At 38.5% G+C, this 16597-nt stretch overlaps 1 pseudogene; it reads left to right on the top strand.

Moving 5' to 3' along the window:
• The first annotated feature begins 8624 nt into the window (after nucleotides 1–8624).
• Nucleotides 8625–15418, top strand: LOC123841350 (large ribosomal subunit protein eL6-like; annotated as a pseudogene).
• The last annotated feature ends 1179 nt before the right edge of the window (nucleotides 15419–16597 follow it).

Below are 16597 nucleotides of genomic sequence, written 5' to 3'. Positions count from 1 at the left end.
GCCCCCATCTATCTAGAATCTTAAAAATATTCTTCCTTTTGACTAGTGAGTCCATTGATAGGAATCTACCTTAAGGAAGTAATCTGAAATAGAGTAGTTTTTATGGAGGGATGCTCATCACAATGGTACTTATAATGGTGAAAATGTGGAAGCAGCTTAAAATACCCAACTAGAGGGAACTACAATTACAACTAGAGCTGTACATATGGTACAGCTATACAATAGAGTATTTTATTTTTAAAAACTTGATGTATTTATTTTTAGATTGTTTTTCTCTTCATATGTATAAATGGCTAAAAATAGTAACTCAGTGTTGTGTCAGCATAGGATAGAGATATAGATCCATGGAATAGAATTGAGAGTCCATAAAAATACCTTAATATTTATGATCAATTAATGTTTGACAAGGGAGCCATGACAATTATCTGGTAAAGAATAGTCTTTTCAACCAATAGTGCTAAACAACCAGATATCCACATACAAAAGAATGAACTTGGACCCCCTACATTACACCATTCATAAAAATTAACTCATAATGGATCATAGACTTAAATGTAAGAGCTAAAGTATAAAACTCTTAGAAGAAGACATAGGAGTAAATGTTCATGACCTTTGGTTAGGCAGTGTTTTGTTAGATATGACACCAAAAGCACCAGCCATAAAAAGAAAAGACAGTCCACAGACTGGAAGAAAATATTTGTGGAGTCATATACATTACAAAGAACTTTTATCTAGAACATATAAAGAACTCTTAACATTCAATGATAAAAATGACAAATAACACATATAGAAACGGCTTAATAAAAACATGAAAAGATGTTCAACATCATTAGTCAAAAAAAGAAATGCAAATCAATGTCACAAAGTGGCTTCATACACAGTGGAATGGCTATAATAAGAAAGATAGATTGATCTATATGTCTGTTTTTGTGCCAGTACAATACTGTCTTGATGATGACAGCTTTGTAATAGAGCTGGAAGTCCAGAATTGTGATGCTGTCAGCTTTGCTTTTCTTTTTCAACATTCCTCTGGCTATTCGGGGTCTTTTCTAGTTCCATACAAATTTTAGGATTATTTGTTCTATTTCTTTGAAAAAAAATTGATGGTATTTTGATAGGGATTGCATTAAATGTGTAGATTGCTCTAGGTAGCATTGACATCTTCACAATATTTGTTCTTCCAATCCATGAGCATGGAACGTTTTTCCATTTCTTTGTGTCTTCCTCAATTTCTTTCATGAGTATTTTATAGTTTTCTGAGTACAGATCCTTTGCCTCTTTGGTTAGATTTATTCCTCGGTATCTTATGATTTTGGGTGCAATTGTAAATGGGATCAACTCCTTAATTTCTCTTTCTTCTGTCTTGTTGTTGGTGTATAGAAATGCAACTGATTTCTGTACATTGATTTTATATCCTGCCACTTTACTGAATTCCTATATGAATTCTAGCAGTTTTGGGGTGGAGTCTTTTGGGTTTTCCACAGAAAGTATCATATCATCTGCAAAGAGTGAGAGTTTGACTTCTTCTTTGCCAATTTGGATGCCTTTGATTTCTTTTTTTTGTCTCATTGCTGTGGCTAGGACTTCTAGTACTATGTTGAATAGCAGTGGTGATAGTGGACATCCCTGCCGTGTTCCTGACCTTAGGGGAAAAGTTCTCAGTTTTTCCACATTGAAAATGATATTCATTGTGGGTTTTTTATAGATGGCTTTTATGATATTGAAGTATGTACACTCTATCTGTATACTCTGAAGAGTTTTGATCAAGCAAGGATGCTGCACTTTGTCAAATGCTTTTTCTGCATCTATTGAGAGGATCATATGGTTCTTGTTCTTTCTTTTATAAATGTATTGTATCACATTGATTGATTTGTGGATGTTGAACCAACCTTGCAGCCCAGGAATAAATCCCACTTGGTCGTGGTGAATAATCCTTTTAATGTACTTTTGGATCCTATTGGCTAGTATTTTGGTGAGGATTTTTGCATCCATATTCATCAGGGATATTGGTTTGTAATTCTCCTTTTTGATGGAAGTCTTTGTCTGGTTTTGGGATCAAGGTAATGCTGGCCTCATAAAATGAGTTTGGAAGTTTTCCTTCCATTTCTATTTTTTGGAAAAGTTTCAGAAGAATAGGTATTAATTCTTCTTTAAATGTTTGGTAGAATTCCCCTGGGAAGCCATCTGGCCCTAGAGAGCCCAGAAATGGACCCTCAACTCTATGGTCAACTAATCTTCGACAAAGCAGGAAAGAATGTCCAATGGAAAAAAGACAGTCTCTTCAACAAATGGTGTTGGGACAATTGGACAGCCACATGCACAAGACAGAAACTGACCCATTTCCTTACACCACACACAAAAATAGACTCAAAATGGTTGAAAGACCTAAACGTGACACAGGAATCCATCAAAATCCTAGAGGAGATCATAGGCAGCAACCTCTTTGACCTCAGCTGCAGCAACTTCTTCCTAGAAACATCGCCAAAGGCAAGGGAAGCAAGGGCCAAAATGAACTATTGGGACTTCATCAAGATAAAAAACTTTTGCACAGCAAAGGAAAACCAAAAGACAACTGACAGAATGGGAGAAGATATTTGCAAATGACATATCAGATAAAGGGCTAGTATCCAAAATCTATAAAGAACTTCTTAAACTCAACACCCAAAGAACAAATGATCCAATCAAGAAATGGGCAGAAGACATGAACAGACATTTCTGCAAAGAAGACATCCAAATGGCCAACAGACACATGAAAAAGTGCTTAACATCACTCTGCATCAGGGAAATCCAAATCAAAACCTCAATGAGATACCACCTCACACCAGTCAGAATGGCTAAAATGAACAAGTCAGGAAATGACAGATGTTGGCGGGGATGTGGAGAAAGGGGAACCCTCCTACACTGTTAGTGGGAATGCAAGCTGGTGCAGCCACTCTGGAAAACGGTATGGAGGTTTCTCAAAAAGTTGAAGATAGAGCTACCATACGACCCAGCAATTGCACTACTGGGTATTTACCCCAAAGATACAAATGTAGTGATCCAAAGGGGTACGTGCACCCCACTGTTTATAGCAGCAATGTCCACAATAGCCACACTATGGAAAGAGCCAAGATGTCCATCAACAGATGAATGGATAAAGAAGAAGTGGTATCTATATACAATGGAATATTATGCAGCCATCAAAAAACAAAATCTTGCCATTTGCAATGACTTGGCTGGAACTAGAGGGTATTATGCTAAGTGAAATAAGTCAATCAGAGAAAGACATGTATCATATGATCTCACTGATATGAGGAATTCTTAATCTCAAGAAACAAACAGGGTTGCTGGAGTGGCGGGGGTGAGAGGGATGGGGTGGCTGGGTGATAGACATTGGGAAGGGTATGTGCTATGGTGAGCACTGTGAATTGTGTAAGACTGTTGAATCATAGACCTGTACCTCTGAAACAAATAATACATTATATGTTAAAAAAAAAAAAAGAAGATAGTAGGAAGGGAAAAATGAAGGGGGAGAGATGGAGGGGGAGACAAACCATGAGAGGTTATGGACTCTGAGAAACAAACTGAGGGTTCTAGAGGGGAGGGAGGTGGGGAGATGGGTTAGCCTGGTGATGGGTGTTAAAGAGGGCACGTATTGAATGGAGCACTGGGTGTTATACGGAAACAATGAATCATGGAACACTACATCAAAAACTAATGATGTAATGTATGGTGATTAACATAACATAAAATAAAATTAAAAAAATAAAAGAAAGAAAGATAACAACAAGTATTCATGAAGATGTGAAGAAATTGGAACCCTTATACATTCTGGTATATATGTAGAATGGTGCAGCCTCTATAGAAAACACTTTGGCAGTTTTTCAAAATGTTAAACAGTTTAACCATAAGATTTAGCAAGTCTCCTTCTAGTTATCTACTCAAGAGAGATGAAAACATATGTCCATACAAAATCTTGCACATGACCATGTTATTCATAATAGCTAAGAAATGGAAAGAAGTCAAATGTTCATCAACTGGTGAATGGATAACCAAAGTCGTATATCCATTCAATGGAATACTATTCAGTCATAAAAGGAGTAAATTACTGATGATAAAAGTGTTCTAAAATTAGAATATGGTGATAGTTGCATAACTCTGAAAATATACCAAAACCTATGGAACTGTACTTCAAATGGGTGAATTTTATGGTATGTAAATTACATCTTATTAAAGCTGTTAATGAAAGCATCATACATATTTTCTATAAAGGACTTCATTCAATTATCAGTTTATTGTTGATATATTTCATATTAATAAATACATTTTTACAACATTTAAAAAATCTTTATTCCTTACTAATTACAGAAGTAATGCATGTTCATTGGGAAAAAAATCTCAGAGTACAGAAATGTCAAACACTGAAAATCAAATTTTTCACATAGTCTTCTTATTTCCTTAGAATTCTATTAATAGTTAATACAACAATGTACTTAATGGCTGCTTAGTATTTTGTTGTATGGCTGTACCATAATTTACTGAGTTAATTCCATGTTATATTTATTTAGCAATAAATTGGAAACAATCTCTAATAAATCACCCTGCTATGAACATCTTTGTGCATACATGGTGGTGCAATTGCCAAATTATCTTGTTAGAATAAATTCCTACAAGTGTATTTGCTGGTTAAAGTGTTATGTGTATTTTTAAGATTTTAAAATTATATACTGCTAAATTTTAGCCCCCCCAAATTATACTAATTTGCACCTTAATCAGCAACATTTGTGGAGTATCTGTTCTCTTGTATCTTTTCCCAACCTTGGTTATTATTTTTTTTCTTAAAACATTTTTGTTAGTTTGGTAGGTAAAAATGGTGTGTTATTTAATCTGAAATTATTTTTTAAAAGATTTTATTTATTTATTTGACAGAAAGAGACACATTGAGTTGGAACACAAGCAGGGGGAGTGGGAGAGGGAGAAGCAGGCTTCCCGTGTAGTAGGGAACCCCATAAGGGGCTCCATCTCAGGGCTCTGGGATCATGACCTGAGCTGAAGGCAGATGCTTAATGAGTGAGCCACCCAGGCTCCCCAGTCTGAAATTATTTTTGATTACTAGTTAATTTGAACACTTTTTTCGTGATCCTTTGACCATTTATATCCTTTTACAAATTTTCTTTTTTTTTAATTAAGATTTAAAAAAAAAATTTTTATTTGACAGAGAGAGAGAGAACACAAGCAGGGGAAGTGGGAGAGGGAGAAGCAGGCTTCCAGTGGAGCAGGGAACCCGATGCGGGGCTCGATCCCAGGACCCTGGAATCATGACCTGAGCTGAAGACAGATGCTTAACAACTGAGCCACCCAGGCACCCCAATCTGAAATTATTTTTGATTACTAGTTTATTTGAACACTTTTTTCATGATCCTTTGTCTATTTGTATCCTTTTATGAATTTTCTGTTTAACACTTTGCTCACTTAAAAAATGGAAGTGTTACTTTTTCTTTAAGATTATATCCAGTAAAACAATATGCAGCCAATAAAAATGTTTTATAAAGAATTTTAATTCTTTTCAATGTTAAATAAAAAACAGGATAGAGTATTGTATGCATTTTATCAGCTCAATTATATAAGATATAGTATGCATTTGGACATACTGAAAAATGAAATCATCTCTAGATGGTGGGTTTAGATAGTTTTTATTTTCTTAAAACCTTGTATATTCCCTATTTTCTACAATAAGCCTATATTACTTTGATAATTAAAGAAAAAGGTTTTCTTTCTTCTTTCAAAACACAGAGCTAGTTTGTGTCAGAACCAGGACCAGACTCTTCATGCCCCCCTGCTCTCTGCCTTGTGCATCTAGAAAGGTGTGGTCAGAGGTAGAAGGAGAACCAAGGGAAGGGAAGGAGAGCTAAGAGTTTCATGGAGAGTGTCAAAAGAAGATAATCTTAATCTTAGGAGATGCACGTTAAAAAAACCTAGAGTTCAAGTGTAATGATATTTGCAACTTAGAAAATGTATGCTGAACTATTTAGAGTGTCATGATGTCTGGAGAGAAACAAGGGGGCTGGGAGAAGGTGATGGGGAAGGGAGAAGCAGGGAAAGGGAAGGAGGGATGGTGAAAAAGTAGTGAAATGTTAATCTGTGAAGCTAAGTAAAAGCTATGTGGCTGCTCACTGTAGTATTCTTTCAACTTTATGTATTTTATATTTTGAATTTTTTTTTTTTAAATAAAAAACTTAGGGAAATTGTGAGAAAAAAAAAGAGGAGGTAATTACCTTGTAAATGTTTTGGAGAAATAAGTTAGGATGAGCCCTGAGAAGAGGCATTTGAATCTAGGGACCAGGAGACCGCAGGAGATCTTAAAGAAATAATGATTTCAGAAGGGTTGAATGGGGAGGGGACAAAGTCAGATTGCAAAGGTTGGCAAATTGAGTGAGAGGTAAGACAGTAGAGTCTATGGTTGGGACTGCAATTCTGAGAATTTAGGCAATGGAGAAAAGAGATGTGAAACTGGCTTGAGAAGCAATAGAATTTTGGAAATGTTCTAACATCGTTATTAATTTTCACTTTGCATGGGTACCTATTAGTATATGACCCTCTATCTCCTCTCTACTCATAGGCCTTTCCTGATGTATTAAATGATGAATTAGGGGATCAATAAAAAGAAGTAAAAGAATAATGTGCACAATGCTACCATCTAGAGTATCCACTGAAAATTACACCCAGTGTTTGCTGTTAATTCAGGTGACTTGCTGAAGAGACTAGTTGAGAGCCTCTGGGTTCATGCGTATGTTTGTGTGTTTGTTGTTTTGTGTAAGACATGTAGGAGGGTGAGAAATATTCTCAGTGTAGTCCAGTGTTTGTGGACTGATAGTTTGATCCCTGAGTGAAACATATAAAATATCTATGAAGTCTTAAAATTTGATTTCAAACTAAGAGCGATATTTTGGCAATGCTTTACCTCAGTAGTGTTTTGGAAATGAAATGAAAACATTTAGAAGAAGAAGAGGAGGTCAAAGACAACCCTAAGTTCAAGAACTAAGGGGGTTATTGTGTTTATCTGGGAGAAAGTTGAAATTACACTTGAAGTGTTTTTTATTCTTCAGAAGTCTTCATCAATCTTTTCAGCTAGTCTGAAGACAAGTGTTACTGGATAATGGTGAAGGTGCACATATGGGAATGAACACTTGGGGAATGGTAGACAGAATAATTTGGGGTAGGCAGGCACAGGCTCTTGACATGTGTGTAGGATTTCAACAGTCAAAGATGTGGGTGGACAGCAAAAGTTCCAGGCAGAGGGAATATTGACAATACAAAGATGCAAAAGCACAAGGCACATTTAGAGAATAGAGATCAGTCCTAGAGTAGAGCTATACTCTAGCCTAGAGTAGAGATCAGGCTAGAGTATGAAATGCATTAGGGAAAAGAGTGGGAGAGAAGGTGGGAAAGGAGGTGGATTGGCACTTATATGCCTTTCTTCTCTCCCTTCAACCAGAGGATTTACTCCTAAGAATATGGGGGGTATCCTTGTTTTTTGTTCCTAAAGGCCTGATACTTGGCTGGGTACACAGTAAGGGTGCACTTGTCAGAACTAGGAATGGGGGTGGATACTGAGATTTAGCTACTAGAAACATGATTCTGGTGCTTAAAATTGGGCAAGTCAAACTCCCAGCTAACAACCAGAGCAGCACTTCTCAGGCTTTAATATGAATCACCTAAGGATCTTGTTTATGTGCAGATTCTGACTCCATTCACCTGGCTGAGGTGGGGTCTGTGAACTTGAATTTCTAATAACCTCCCAATGATGTCTATGTTGCTAGTCTGGGGACCACTGAGTAGCAAGGATTTGAAGGCTTCCCACAGCTAATTCCTTGACCTTTGCAGACTCCAGACTCCTAAATGATTGGGCACAACTAAGGGTTCTTCACTTAGTACATCTGATGGAAAAAGCTCAAATTTAAAGTACTTAATGAAGATTTTCTGTCACTAGAATTGTTGAGGTATATTTGTACTGATGGCATCTACTCCATGCCATTTAAAAAAATTTTTTTAGATGAGTATGGTTCTGGGGCACCTGGGTGGCTCAGTTAAGCATTTGACTCTTGGTTTCTGCTCAGGTCATGATCTCAGGGTCATGAGATTGAGCCCTTCGTTGGGCTCCATGCTCAGTGGGGAGTCTGCTAGAGATTCTCTCTCTCCCTCTGCCCCTCCCCCATGCTTGCATATGAGGATGCTCTTTCTCTCTCTCTCAAATAAACGTTAAAAAAATAGATGAGTATGGTTCTATCTGGTTGGACTCAGAGTATAATCTAGTCTATTTTTGAAAAGGGTAAGCCTTTATTCTCCAAATACAGACTTACCTATTGATTGAACATCCCTTCTGTCTATACTCCTCATCTGTTTCCTCCTTAATAATTACAAGCCTATGTTTCTCAGGCTAATAGCTCACACAGGGACCATCAAACACTAGTCACTGCTATTTTGAAAATGATTATTGTTATATAAATAAATATGGCTGCAACAACATAAGTTGTGTTTTTTCTGGGTGCTTATTATTTTTATTTTATTTTCCTCATCCTTTGAGCAGGCTAAGCTGTACAAGCTTAATATTGATTCCTACTGAGTCTTCTTTCCCATCTTCCAAGATGGTCAGTGAAAAAGCTGAGAAGCCAGATACTAAGGAGAAGAAACCTGAAGCCAAGAAGGCTATGTTGGTGGGAAGGGTTTTTTTTATTTATTTATTTATTTATTTATTTATTTATTTATTTATTTATTTATTTTATTTTATTTTATTTTATTTTATTTTATTATGTTAGTCACCATACAATACATCATTAGTTTTTGATGTAGTGATCCACAATTCATTGTTTCTGTATAACACCCAGTGCTCCATGCATTACTTGCCCTCCTTAAATCCCATCACCGGGCTAACTCATCCCCCCACCCCCCTCCCTTCTAAAACCCTCAGTTTGTTTCTCAGAGTCCATAGTCTCTCATGGTTCATCTCTCCCTCTGATTTCCCCCCCTTCATTTTTCCCTTCCTTCTCCTAATGTCCTCCATGCTATTCCTTATGTTCCACAAATAAGTGAAACCATATGATAATTGACTTTCTCTACTTGACTTATTTCACTTAACATAATCTCCTCGTCCCATCCATGTTGTTGTAAAAGTTGGGTATTCATCCTTTCTGATGGACCACATCTTCTTTATCCATTCCTCTGTGGAAGGGCATCTTGGCTCTTTCCACAGTTTGGTTATTGCGGACATTGCTGCTATGAACATTGGGGTGCATATGGCCCTTCTTTTCACTACATCTGTGTCTTTGGGGTAAACACCCAGAAGTGCAATTTCTGGGTCATAGGGTAGCTCTATTTTTAATTTTTTGAGACACCTCCACACTGTTTTCCAAAGTGGCTGTACCAACTTGCATTCCCACCAACAGTGTAAGAGGGTTCCCCTTTCTCCACAACCTCTCCAACATTGGTTGTTTCTTGCCTTGTCAATTTTTGCCATTCTAATTGGTGTAAGGTGGTATCTCAATGTGGTTTTGATTTGAATTTCCCTGATGGCTAATGATGATGAACATTTTTTCATGTGTCTGTTAGCCATTTGTATGTCTTCTTTGGAGAAGTGTCTGTTCATGTCTTCTGCCCATTTTTTGACTTGATTACTTGCTTTTTGGGTGTTGAGTATGAGAAGTTCTTTACGGAACTTGGAAATCAGTGCTTTGTCTGTAGTGTCATTTGCAAATATCTTCTCCCATTCTGTGGGTGGCCTCTTTGTTTTGTTGACTGTTTCCTTTGCTGTGCAGAAGCTTTTTATCTTGATGAAGTCCCAAAAATTTGATTTTGCTTTTGTTTCACTAGCCTTTGGAGATGTATCTTGAAAGAAGTTGCTGTGGCCGATGTCAAAGAGGTTACTGCCTATGTTCTCCTCTAGGATTTTAATGGATTCCTGTCTCACATTGAGGTCTTTTATCCATTTTGAGTTTATCTTTGTGTATGGTGTTAGAGAATGGTCCAGTTTCATTCTTCAGCATGTGGCTGTCCAATTTTCCCAGCATCATTTATTGGAGAGACTGTCTTTTATCAATTGCATGTTTATTCCTACTTTGTTGAAGATTATTTGACCATAGAGTTGAGGGTCCATATTTGGGCTCTCTATTCTGTTCCATTGTTCTATATGTCTGTTTTTGTGCCAGTACCAGGCTGTCTTTGTGATCACTGCTTTGTAATATAGCTTGAAATCAGGTAATGTGATGCCCCCAGCTTTGTTTTTCTTTTTCAACATTTCCTTGGTGATTCGGGGTCTTTTCTGATGCCATACAATTTTAGGATTGTTTGTTCCAGCACTTTGAAAAATGTCATTGGAATTTTGATCAAGATGGCATTGAAGGTATAGATTGCTCTGGGTAGCACAGACATTTTAACAATGTTTATTCTTCCGATCCATGAGCATGGAATGTCTTTCCATCTTTTGTGTCTTCAATTTCTTTCATGAGTGTTCTGTAGTTCCTAGAGTATAGATCCTTTACCTCTTTGGTTAGGTTTATTCTGAGGTATCTTACGGTTTTTGGTGCTATTGTAAATGGAATCGTTTCTCAAATTTCTTTTTCTACAGTTGCACTGTTAGTGTATAAGAAAGCATCTGATTTCTGTGTATTGATTTTGTATCTTGCCACATTACTGAATTGCTGGATGAGTTCTAGTAATTTAGGGGTGGAGTCTTCTGGGTTTCCACATAAAGTGTCATGTCATCTGTGGAAAGAGAGAGTTTGACTTCTTTGCCAATTTGCATACATTTTATCTCTTTTTGTTTTCTGATTGCTGTTGCTAGGACTTCTAGTACTGTGTTGAACGGTGGCGAGAGTAGGCATCCTGGTCATGTTCCTGATCTTAAGTGAAAGGCTCTCAGCTTTCCCCATTGAGGATGATATTCGTGGTGGGTTTTTCATTGTTGGATTTTATGAACATGAGGAATGTTCCTTCTATCCCTATACTCTGAAAAGTTTTAATCAGGAAAGTATACTGTATTTTGTCAAATGCTTTTTCTGCATCAATTGAGAGGACCATATGGTTCTTCTCTCTCCTCTTATTAATGTGTTCTATCACATTGATTGATTTGTGAATGTTGAACCACCCTTGCATCCCAGGGATAAATCCCACTTGGTCATGGTGGATGATCCTTTTAATGTATTGTTGGATCCTACTAGCTAGGATTTTGTTGAGGATTTTGGAATCCATATTCATCAGGGATATTGGTCTGAAATTCTCCTTTTTGATGGGGTCTTTGCCTGGTTTGGGGATTAAGGTAATGCTGGCCTCATAGAATGAGTATGGAAGTTTCCTTCTGTTTCTATTTTTTGAAACAGCTTCAGAAGAATAGGTATTATTTCTTCTTTGAATGGTTGGTAGAATTCCCCAGGGAATCCATCAGGCCCTGGACTCTTGTTTTTTGCTGGTTATTGGCCTATTCACGTTGTCAATTTCTTCCTGTTTCAGACTTTGGAGTTTATAGGTTTCCAGGAAGGCCTCCATTTCATCCAGGTTGCTCAGCTTATTGGCATATAGTTGTTGATAATAATTTCTAATAATTGTTTCTATTTCCTTGGTGTTGGTTGTGATCTCTCCCCTTTCATTCATAATTTTATTAATTTGAGTCCTTTCTCTTTTCTTTTGGATAAGTCTGGCCAGTGGTTTATCAATCTTATTAATTCTTTCAGAGAACCAGCTTCTAGTTTCGTTGATCTGATCTACTGTGTTTCTGGTTTCTAATTCATTGATCTCTGCTCTAATCTTAATCATTTCTCTTCTAATGCATGGCTTAGGCATCATTTGTTGCTTTTTCTCTTGTTCTTTAAGGTGTAGAGTTAGATGGTGAATTCGGGATTTTTCTATTTTTTTTGAGTGAGTCTTGGATGGCTATGTATTTCCCCTTTAGGACTTTGCAGTATCCCATAGGTTTTGGACCGATGTGTTTTTGTTCTCACTGGTTTCCATGAATTGTTTAAGTTCTTCTTTGATTTCCTGGTTGACCCAAACATTCTTGGGCAGAGTGGTCTTTAGCTTCCAAGTGTTTGAATTTCTTCTAAATTTTTTCTTGTTACTGAGTTCCAGTTTTAAAGCATTTTGGTCTGAGAATATGCAGGGAATAATCTCAATCTTTTGGTATCGGGTGAGACCTGACTTGTGACCCAGTATGTGGTCTATTCTGGAGAAAGTTCCATGTGTGCTTGAGAAGAATGAGAATTCTGTTGTTTTAGCGTGGAATGTTCTGTATATATCGATGAGGTCCATGTGGTCCAGTGTGTCATTCAAAGCTCTCGTTTCTTTGTTGATTTTCTGCTTAGATGATCTGTCTATTGCTGAGAGTGGAGTATTGAGGTCTCCTACAATTAACGTATTGTTATCAATATGACTCTTTATTTTGGTTAACAGTTGGCTTATGTAGATGGCTGCTCCCATGTTGGGGGTGTAGATATTTACAATTGTTAGATCTTCTTGTTGGATAGACCCTTTAAGACTGATATAGTGTCCTTTTGTGTCTCTAACTACAGTCTTCGGTTTAAAATCTAATTTGTCTGATGTAAGAATTGCTACCCCAGCTTTCTTTTGAGATATGGAAGATGGATCTCCATCCCTTCACTTTTAGTCTGGATGGATCTTTAGGTTCAAAATGAGTCTCTTGTAGACAGCATATGGATGGGTCCTGTCTTTTTATCCAATCTGCAACCCTGTGCCATTTTATGGGAGCATTTACGCCATTCACATTGAGAGTGATTATTGAAAGATATGAATTAATTGTCATCATGTTGCCTGTGAAGACCTTGTTTTCATAGATTGTCCCTGTAAATTTCTGTTATATATCACTCTTGGGGTCTTTCTCCTTTTATAGAACCCCCCTAATATTTCTTGCAGGGCCGGCTTAGTGGTCACATATTCTTTCAGTTTCTGCTGGTCTTGGAAGCTCTGCATCTCTCCATCCATTCTCAATGACAGCCTTGTTGGATAAAGTTTTCTTGTCTGCATGTTCTTCTCGTTTAGTACCCTGAATATGTCTTGCCAGCCCATTTTGGCTTGCCAGGTCTCTGTGGATATGTATGATGTTATTCTAATGTTCTTCCCTCTGTATGTAAGGAATCTTTTCCCCCTAACTGCCCTTAAGATGGTTTCCTTGGTTCTAAGGTTTGTGAGTTTTATATTACATGCCAGGGTGTTGGCCTGTTTTCTTTGATCTTGGGAGGGGTCTTCTCTGACTCTAGGACACGAATGTTTGTTTCATTCCCCAGATTAGGGATGTTCTCAGCTACAATTTGCTCAAATATATTTTCTAGTCCTCTCTCTCTCTCCACCCCCTCAGGGATTCCCATAATTCTGACATTGGAACGTTTCATGGTGTCACTTATTTTCTGATTCTATTTTCATGGATTTTGAGTTGTTTTTCTCTGGCCTCCTCTTTTCCCTTCTTGTCTATTAATTGATCTTCTAGGTGACTAATTCATTCTTCTGCCTCGCTTACCCTAGCTGTTAGATTATCTAGATTAGATTGGATCTCATTGATAGCATTTTTAAGTTCTGCCAGTTCATCTTTCATTTCTGCCCTTAGAGACTCTATGTTGCCCTTAATTGATTTCTCCATTCTAGCTATTGTTTTCACAATTGCTAGCCTGAATTCCATCTCTGACATCTTGGTTATATCTGAATCCATTTGTAAATCTGCTGCATAAGTCATAATCTCTGAGTCTTTCCTATTTTGGGGGTTCCTCCTCCTAGTCGTTCTGTTGATGGGTGGTTGAGGGAATGTATAGAGTCCAAATTGTTGACCACAACCAAAGTAAGTTGCACTTGTTTTATAGGGATCTTAGGGTTGCTGGCCCCTTGTTCTCCCAGCCTGTATTCTGGGGGAGTGCACTGCTACTCAGGCAACCCTCTTTGGGCAGAGTTGCCCTGCCCCCTGTGGTGGGGGATGGGTTCAGTGGAAACTGTTTTTTTTTGGGACTTTTGTTCTCTGGCGGCTTTCCCTGGCAGCTTTCTGCATCTCTTTGAGTGTCAGAGCAGAAGAGACCATTTCCAACCCTCTGCCTCAGAGCAGAGAGATCACAGTCTTTTCTTCAGTGAGCTCTCCAGGCCACACTATCTCTGTTTCTGTCTATGCTGTTATAAACTGCAGCATCCTGGGTCATGCTCCTCTCAGCAGCGCTCCCAGTCCTCCCCTCCAGGTCGGGGCACGTTTCTGCCCTTTGAGCTTCTACAGCTGCCAGCCATCCAGAGTTCACATGCGTGGTCCTGCTGTTCAGGGTTTCCCTCTGGGGGGCTGCCCTAAAGTCCTTTCCCCGCCGCTACCGGTCTGTGAGTTTGTGCCCCATCCCCAGCACGGGAGGCTATTGCTCACAGGCAGTGTAGGGTCCCGATGGCCAGGCTCCCTCCTGCTGCTGTTTACCCTCGATATCTGCCCACAGAATCATGGCTCCCTGCTTTGTACCTCAAAATCAACCACTTGCAATATTCTGTTTGTAGAGATCCAGATCTATCTTCTTACATTTCAGGCTGACTTTGTGGGTGTTCAGAGTGGTCTGGTAGATGTCCAGCTCAATTCTGGGGACCAGTTGGAATAGGGTCCCCTACTCCTTTGCCATCTTTTCCCCCTCTGCTGGTGGCAAGGTTAAGGAGGGTAACCTCAAGACTAAAACACCAAAGAAGGGGAAGCCCCACAGCAGCAGAAACCCTGTCTAATCAGAGGAATTGGCAGATAATCCCCATCAGCTATGTATTCCAGAAAGGCCATGTACAAGAGGAAGTATTCAACAGCTAAATCCAGGGTTGAAAAGAAGAAAGAGAAGGTTATTGCTACTGTCAGAAAACCAGTTGGTTGTGACAAGAATGGCATCAGAGTAGTTACACTTCACAAAATGCCTATGTATTATCCTTCTGAAGATGTGCCTTGAAAACTGTTGCGCCATGGCAAAAAAGCTTTCAGTCAGCATGTGAGAAAAGTTCAAACTAGCCTCACTCCTGGCCATTTTGATCATCCTCACTGGGTGCCACAAAGGCAAGATGGTGGTTTTCCTGAAGCAACTGAGCAGTGGCTTGCTTTTTGTGACTGGACGTCTGGCCCTCAGTTGAGTTCCTCTATGTAGAACACCGCCAGATTTTGTCATTGCCACCTCCACCAAAATTGATACCAGCAATGTGAAAATCCCAAAATATCTCACTGATGCTTATTTCAAGAAGAAGAGGCTTTGTAAACCCAGACAACAGGAAGGTGAGATTTTCAACACTGAGAAGGAGAAATTTGAGATTACAGAGCAGCACAAGGTTGATCAGAAAGCTGTAGACTAGCAAATTCTGCCAATAATTAAAGCTGTTCCTCAGCTTCAGGGCTACCTCTGCTGTGTTTTCTCCCACAAAAGGAATTTATCCTCACAAGTTGGTGTTCTAAATTTCTTACAAGGAACCAAAATGTGTATGGAGCCACAATAGGCCCCAAATAGCCAAAGCAATTCTGAAAAAGAAAAACAAAACTGGGGGCATCACGATTCTGGATTTCAAGTTATATTACAAAGCTGTAGTCATCATGACAGTATAATACTGGCAAAAAACAAACCCATAGATCAGTGGAACAGAATAAAGAACCAAGAAATGGACCCACGACTATATGGCCAACTAATCTTCGACAAACATAAAAGAATATCCAATGGAAAACAGTCTCTTCAACAAATGGTGTTGGGAAAACTGGAGAGCAATATGTGGAAGACTGAAATTGAACCACTTTCTTATACCACACACAAAAAGACATTCAAAATGGATGACAGACCTAAATGTGAGACAGGAAACCATCAAAATCCTAGAGAACACAGGCACAAACCTCTTTGACCTCGGCTGTAGCAACTTTTTACTAGACACGTCTCCAGAGGCAAGGGGAACAAAAGCAAATATGAACTATTGGGACTTCATCAAGATAAAAAGCTTCTGCACAGTGAAGAAGCAATCAACAAAACTAAAAGGCATCCTATGGAATAGGAGAAGATATTTATAAATGACATATCTGATAAAGGATTGGTATCCAAAATCTATAAAGGACTTAACAAACTTAACGCCCAAAAAACAAATGATCCAGTTAAGAAATGGGCAGAAGGCATGAATAGACAATTTTCCAAAGAAGACATCCAGATGACTAACAGACACATGAAAAGATGCTCAACATTATTCATCATCAGGGAAATACAAATCAAAAGCATGATGAGATACCACCCCACACTGTCAGAATGGCTAAAAATAACAACACAAGAAACAACAGGTGTTGGTTTGGATGTGGAGAAAAGGGAAGCCTTGTGAAGAGTTGGTGGGAATACAAACTGGTGCAGCCACTCTGAACAATATGGAGGTTCCTCAAAAAGTTCAAATAGAACTACTGTAGGGGTGCCTGGGTGGCTCAGCCGTTAAGCATCTGCCTTCGCCTCAGGTCATGATCCCAGGGTCCTGGGATCGAGCCCTGCTTTGGGCTCCCTGCTCTGCGGGAAGCCTGCTTCTCCCTCTCCCACTCCCCTTGCTTGTGTTCCCTCTCTCGCTGTGTCTCTCTCTGTCAAATAAATAAATAAATAAAATCTTTAAAAAAAAT

This window comes from Mirounga angustirostris, unplaced genomic scaffold (genome assembly GCF_029215605.1).
Source record: "Mirounga angustirostris isolate CCGP_5_RB_7025 unplaced genomic scaffold, mMirAng1.0.hap1 SCAF_11, whole genome shotgun sequence".
Lineage (NCBI taxonomy): Eukaryota > Metazoa > Chordata > Mammalia > Carnivora > Phocidae > Mirounga > Mirounga angustirostris.
This window is presented reverse-complemented; position numbering and strand designations above follow the sequence as displayed.